At 47.5% G+C, this 7023-nt stretch overlaps 1 long non-coding RNA gene across 1 annotated transcript in view; it reads left to right on the forward strand.

Annotated features, from left to right (window-relative positions):
• LOC143963778 (uncharacterized) overlaps positions 1-6290 on the forward strand; it is a 52952-nt gene extending 46662 nt beyond the window's left edge. The window contains exon 3 of the long non-coding RNA XR_013271040.1: positions 6270-6290. This is a non-coding gene — a long non-coding RNA (uncharacterized LOC143963778). The remainder of the gene's footprint in view (positions 1-6269) is intronic.
• The last annotated feature ends 733 nt before the right edge of the window (positions 6291-7023 follow it).

A 7023-nucleotide genomic window follows, 5' to 3' on the forward strand; every position in this document is an offset into this window, starting at 1 on the left:
CACCAACTGAATCACACCGCAGAGCTCCGCCTGCGCAGAGCGCTTCCTCTGCGCGTTATTCTAAAAGTTCTTTGGTGTGGGCCTTTTTTGAGACGAGTGCATCAGATCGCACCGCTGCTATTTGCAACATATGTCTCAAGCGTATCTCACGTGGCCAAAACATCAGCCGCTTGGGCACCACATGCTTGACCAGACATATGCTGACCTGCCATGCAGCTCGTTGGCAAGCGTACCTCAAAGACCCACACCAAAGAACAAAGCGGACCTCTCCTTGCTCCTCATCAGCTGGCATCTCCAACCCCACTAGACCTTCAGTCCTCTCTGAAACCTGCTCTGAGAGGAATGAAGGTGTAGAATTAGGTGTGTCACAGCCAAGTACTTCTGGGAACTCTGCTAGTGGTACATCCACATCCGATTATAGCAGGCAAATGTCCCTGCCCCAGCTGCTGGACCGGCGGAAGAAGTTTACTCCCAGCCATCCACATGCCCAGCGGTTGAATGCTAGCTTGGCTAAATTGCTAGCACTTCAACTGCTGCCTTTTCAGTTGGTAGACTCGGCCCCCTTCCGTGAGTTTGTACAATGTGCGGTTCCTCAGTGGCAGGTCCCCAAACACCACTTTTTCTCACGGAAGGCGATTCCGGCTCTCTACCGGCATGTGGAAGGCAATGTCCTTGCCTCGCTGGACAGGGCGGTCAGCGGTAAGGTGCATATTACCGCTGACTCATGGTCCAGCAGGCATGGACAGGGACGTTACCTGTCTTTCACGGCCCATTGGGTCACTCTTCTGGCTGCTGGGAAGGATGCAGGACAAGGTGCAGTAGTGTTGGAGGTTGTTCCGCCACCACGCCTCCAAAATGCTACTATTGGTTGTGACACACCTCTCTCCTCCACCCCCTCCTCTTCTTCTTCCTCCATGGCCTCTTCCAGTGATCTGTCCTCAGAACCAGCGGTGCTCCGTAGGCGTTCCAGGGGCTACGCAAGTACGCAGGCAAAACGATGCCATGCCGTGCTTGCGCTGGTTTGTTTGGGGGACAGGAGCCACACTGGGGCGGATGTTTTGTCAGCTCTGCAGGGGCAGGCCGAGAGGTGGTTGACGCCACGCCAGCTTAAGCCAGGAATGGTGGTTTGCGACAATGGCACCAACCTCCTCTCCGCCCTCCGACAGGGACAACTGACCCATGTGCCCTGTGTAGCTCACGTCCTTAACCTGGTGGTGCAGCGGTTCTTGGGCAGGTACCCCCGCTTACATGATGTCCTGAAGCAGGCCAGGAAAGTCTGTGTGCATTTCCGCCGATCATTTAATGCCTGTGCTCGGCTGGCTGAGCTCCAAAAGGAGTTGAACCTGCCCAAGAACCGCCTTATATGTGACATGCCCACCAGATGGAACTCAACATTGGCCATGCTGCAGCGGCTGCACACGCAGCAGAGGGCCATCAATGAGTACCTGTGCGACTACGGCACCAGGACAGGGTCAGGGGAGCTTGGTTTTTTCTCACCACGCCAGTGGGGCATGATCAGGGATGCATGCACTGTCCTGTCACCGTTTGAGGAGGCCACAAGGATGGTGAGCAGTGACAGTGCATGCATCAGTGACACTGTACCTCTTGTCCACCTCTTGGAGCATACGCTGCGTGGAATAATGGACAGGGCACTTGAGGCAGAACAGAGGCAGGAAGAGGAGGACTTCCTTGCCTCTCAAGGCCCCCTTTATCCAGACAGTGTTCCTGCTGTGCCACCCATCACACAGGAAGAGGGTGAGGAGGAGGAAGAGGAGGAGGAGGATGATTGTGTCAGCATGGAGGTGGAGGCTGGCACTCAGCATCAGCATCAGCAGCAGCAGTCTTATAGGGATGATTTACAGTCCCAAGAAACACGTGGACTTGTACGTGGCTGGGAGGAGGTAGCTGCGGATCATGTTGTCCTTAGTGACCCAGAGGACTCCGGACCGAATGCCTCAGCTAACCTACGCTGCATGGCCTCCCTGATCCTGCAAAGCCTGCGGAAGGATCCTCGTATTCTTCGGATCAAGGAGAGGGACCATTACTGGCTGGCCACTCTCCTTGATCCACGGTACAAGGGTAAGGTTGCCGACCTTATCTTGCCATCGCAGAGGGAGCAGAGGATGAGACATCTCCGGGAGGCCTTGCAGAAAGCTCTGTGCAACGCGTTCCCAGAGACTGGGAGGTCACAAACTCCTGGTCCTGGACAACGTGTTGCTGAGGCATCAGTCAGAAGGAGCGGTGGAGAAGGTGGCCGTCTGACTGATGCTTTCAGACATTTTTTTAGTCCGCAGCCCCAAGGTATGATTGGTTCCAACACCCATCGCCAGCGTCTAATTTACATGGTGCAGGAATACCTAGGGGCAAGGTCAGACTTGGACACCTTTCCCACTGAAAATCCTCTGGCTTACTGGGTCTTGAGGATGGATCACTGGCCAGAGCTTGCACAGTATGCAATTGAGCTACTGGCCTGTCCTGCATCCAGCGTTCTTTCGGAACGCACCTTCAGTGCTGCTGGTGGCTTTGTTACCGATCACAGGGTGCGCCTGTCCACCGAATCAGTTGATCGACTGACCTTCATCAAGATGAATCAGTCTTGGATCACCCACAGCTACCAAGCACCTGAAGCTGATGTAACCGAAATTTTTTTTTTGAAATACCACATCCCTTCAAGACTGCCTATGCTGAGTGACTGTCCTGTTATGTTGATTGTCTATCCTCTTCCTCCTCCGCTGATATGTTGGAAGAACATTTTTGGTTCTGGGTGATGCCAGCAGCCCAATTTTTCTGCCCCTGTTTAACAGGGGCGTTTGATTACAATTATTGATGCAATGCTTTGCAGCAGGACTAATTCCTGCAATAAAACTAGAGTATATGGCAGAGGTTGGAGTGTGGTGGCACCAGCACCAGTGCCTAAGGCCCAATTTTTCTGCCCCTGTTTAACAGGGGCATTTAAGTACAATTTTTGATGCAATGCTTTGCAGCAGGGCTAATTCCTGCAATAAAACTAGAGTATATGGCAGAGGTTGGAGTGTGGTGGCGCCAGCACCAGTGCCTAAGGCCCAATTTTTCTGCCCCTGTTTAACAGGGGCGTTTAAGTACAATTTTTGATGCAATGCTTTGCAGCAGGGCTAATTCCTGCAATAAAACTAGAGTATATGGCAGGGGTTGCAGTGTGATGGCACCAGCACCAGTGCCTAAGGCCCAATTTTTCTGCCCCTGTTTAACAGGGGCGTTTAAGTACAATTTTTGATGCAATGCTTTGCAGCAGGGCTAATTCCTGCAATAAAACTAGAGTATATGGCAGAGGTTGCAGTGTGATGGCACCAGCACCAGTGCCTAAGGCCCAATTTTTCTGCCCCTGTTTAACAGGGGCATTTAAGTACAATTTTTGATGCAATGCTTTGCAGCAGGGCTAATTCCTGCAATAAAACTAGAGTATATGGCAGAGGTTGCAGTGTGATGGCACCAGTGCCTAAGGCCCAATTTTTCTGCCCCTGTTTAACAGGGACATGTAATTACAATTCTTGATATAATATTTCACAGGAGGGCCCCTTCCTGTGCCCACCGAGAGTAACGGTGAGGACTTATAGTGTTGTGGCACCAGCACCACAACCACCAAAGGTCAATTTTTCTACCACTGTTCAACAATGGCATGTAATTACAATTCTTGATATAATCGTTCACAGCAGGGCGCTCCAGCGCCCACCAAGAGTCACTTTCAGGGCTTACAATGTTGTGGCAAAACCAACACCTTGTTCCGCCATTTCTGCAGAGCATATAGGGCAGGCCCCTACTTACTAACATCCAACTTACAAACATCAGACAGCAGCAAGTGAGATGAAAAAAGATGGACGACAAAACAAATTATACAGGGGTGATAACCCTTCCCTATGTTTTCCAAAAAGCTTAAAAATAGTATTTTTTGACTGGAGCTACACTTTAAAAATGTACCAGTTGAAAATTACAAACAGATTCAACTTAACACAACAAACCTACACAGTCCCTGTCTTGTTTGCACCGCCTGTATACTGCTGTTCTGAGTATATAGGGCCTGGGGGCCACACGCATTTCCTTTTTTTAATATAGGTACGGGGTTCCCCTTAATATGCGTACAAGACCCAAATAGGCTGGTAATGGGCAGGGAGGGCTACCCATGCCATTTTTCTGAATGATTTTCAACCATATTGCAGGAACCAGATATAACATTAAAACCGCAAGCAGTTTTAAATGGTGTTATTTCCGTTTAATGTCATTTTGTGCAGGGACTGTTCTAAACACGGGAAACACGTGGCACTTCACAGGCATACTACAGACACCCCCCAGGCACCATATTTAAAGGAATATTTCACTTTTTTTTTTCACTTTAATCGTCATTAAAATCAGTGCTCCCGCCAAAACGGCCGTTTTTAAAACCTTTTTTTGCATTGACCCATGTCCCCTGAGGCAGGAGTCAGGTCCCCAAACCCTTTTTAGGATAGTATCTTGCATATTAGCCGTTAAAATTAGAACTTTCCATTTCGAACGTTCGAGTCCCATAGACTTCAATGGGGTTCTAACGTTCGTTTCGAACGCGGGGTCCGTTCGAAAGTTCTGGTGTGAACCGAACTGGGGGGTGTTCGGCTCATCCCTACTGGCCAGTGGTTGTGGGGGTCTGTGATCTGGAGGCTTGTCAGAATCTGGAAGTCCCCTTTAACAAGGGTGCTCCAAATCCCGCTCCCCCATGGGAATGAGTAGGGATTAATTGAAAAAAAAAAACAGAGAAAGTTTTTGACAATTCCTCTGTAAAAAAAAAAGTCCACTGACGTACATCCAGCATCAATTACAATGAACCCCACTGACCTGAAAAAAAAGCTCAGACGAAGGCTCCTGCCGTCTGACAGTTCTTAAATAAATAAGGGGCGGGGTCACCCGATGCCATAACTGGGTGGCTCTGTCCCCCAAAGCACCTTCTCCACAACCCTGACTGGTGGTTGCGAGAGGTCTCTGGGCTGGCGGGGTCATCAGAATCTGGAAATTCTACTCCCCCATATGAATGAGAACTGATGGGCACTGAAAGGCTGCACTGATGGGCGCTTATAGGTGGTACCTATGGGCACTTATAGGTGGCACTGATGGCCACTGATGGGTGAGACTGATGGGCACTGATAGGCAACACTGATGAGGAGGCACTGGCAGGCATTATTGATGGGCACCAATTGGCATCTCTAATGGCCGCTGACTGGCATACCTGGTGGTCATAAGTGGGCATCCCTGGTGGTCACGTGTGGGCATCTCTGGTGGGCTTGCACTGATAATCAGTGTGCTGGTTATCAGTGCAAAGCATCCCATTCCATGTTGAGGGACCAGTGATCAGTTCTCAATGATTGACACCATAGCTTGTAGACTCTATAACCTTCACAAAGACCAACTATTATACACTGATTTTGATTATGTTTACCTATGATACGTAGCAGTATAACTTTTGCCCCAAATGTATGAAGAAAAATTACTAATTTGCAAAATGTATAAAAAAACAAAAACAAAGAAAAATGCATTTTTTACAACATTTTTGGTCTTTATAGCACAACAGCAAGGGGTTAAAATCCAACATTTTCAAAACACCTAAACTTAGGGAAAATAAAAACTTTTATGTTCATTCACCCCTATTGGCAAACCCATCCATGACAAATCAAGCAGAAACAGAACAGCAATTAAAGAGGAAGTAAAGGCACTTTAAAAAAAAATGCAACCTGCAAGGCAAAGGCATAATGAGCTAGAATGCGCATACTAGCTCATTATGAATAACTAACCTGAGAACGAAGCCCCCAAAGCGGTCCTCTTCCTTTATCTTCACTGCTGCCATGTATCTCGGAGTGACTTCCAGGTCTCGCTGCTCCAGCGCTGTGATTCGCCGGAGCCGCGATGATGTCACTCCCACGCATGCATACGGGAGCCGACACGAGCGGCATATCGCTGTGATTTGTGGCATGCTCAGTGCGCCTGCGCACCGCTGTCTATGGTGCATGTGCCATAAACAGCGATGCCTGTCTTTTTGTAAATATCTCCTAAACCGTGTAGGTTTAGGAGATATTTCTTGGACCTACAGGTAAACCTTAATCTAGGCTTACCTGTTGGTCAAAGTGGTTTGTAAGGGCTTACAACCACTTTAAAGGAGACATAATCAAAATTCATCTACTGTATATTGAGGTAAATAATATTATAAGAATTTAGTCAAGAATCATGTTAAGTTCATTTCCATAAAAAAAATGCCTTCTGTTCAATTACAGATTACAGCACAGAAGCAACAGGTATGTGATTTTCCTTCTAGTGATCTCTTAGGAATTTTTCCTCAATCATTTAAATGCAGTTAGCACGTCACATTAAAATAGGATTGCATTTTCAGGGACCATTGATCCTTCGACAACTCCATTTTCACCAACAAGTACATGAGGTTACTTCTAGTGCAATGGAAAATGTAACTTTTTATTTAAAGAACCAAACCAGAACCAGAATAAATGCAGTTACACCTGTAGCTGAGACATACAGTGCCTTGAAAAAGTATTCATACCCCTCAACATTTTCCACATTCTGTCATGTTACAACCAAAAACATAAATGTACTTTATTGGGATTTTATGTGATAGACCAACACAAAGTGGCACATAATTGTGAAGTGGAAAGTAACTGCTAAATGGTTTTAATTTTTTCTTTACAAATAAATATATCAAAAGTGTGGCTAGCCACAACATGATTCTGTCACCACCATGTTTCATAATGGTATGTTCAGGGTGAAGTGCAGTCTTTTTGGGGATGTCTCTACCAGCTTTGGACATCTAGAGAGTGAGATTTTTGCCCATTCTTCTTTCCAAAATACCTCAAGCTCTGTCAGGCTGGATGGAGAACGTCTGTGAACAGTCTTGCCACAGATCACATATGCTTTAATCTAAACCATTCCATCGTAGCTCTGGTATGTTTAGGGTCGTTGTTCTGCTGGAAAGTGAACCTCCACCCCAATCTGAAGTCTTTGGTAGAATCTAACAGG

The sequence above is a fragment of the Lithobates pipiens genome, unplaced genomic scaffold (assembly GCF_037356315.1).
Source record: "Lithobates pipiens isolate NorthernLeopardFrog02 unplaced genomic scaffold, aLitPip1_a1.2 Scaffold_8, whole genome shotgun sequence".
Taxonomy (NCBI): Eukaryota; Metazoa; Chordata; class Amphibia; order Anura; family Ranidae; genus Lithobates; species Lithobates pipiens.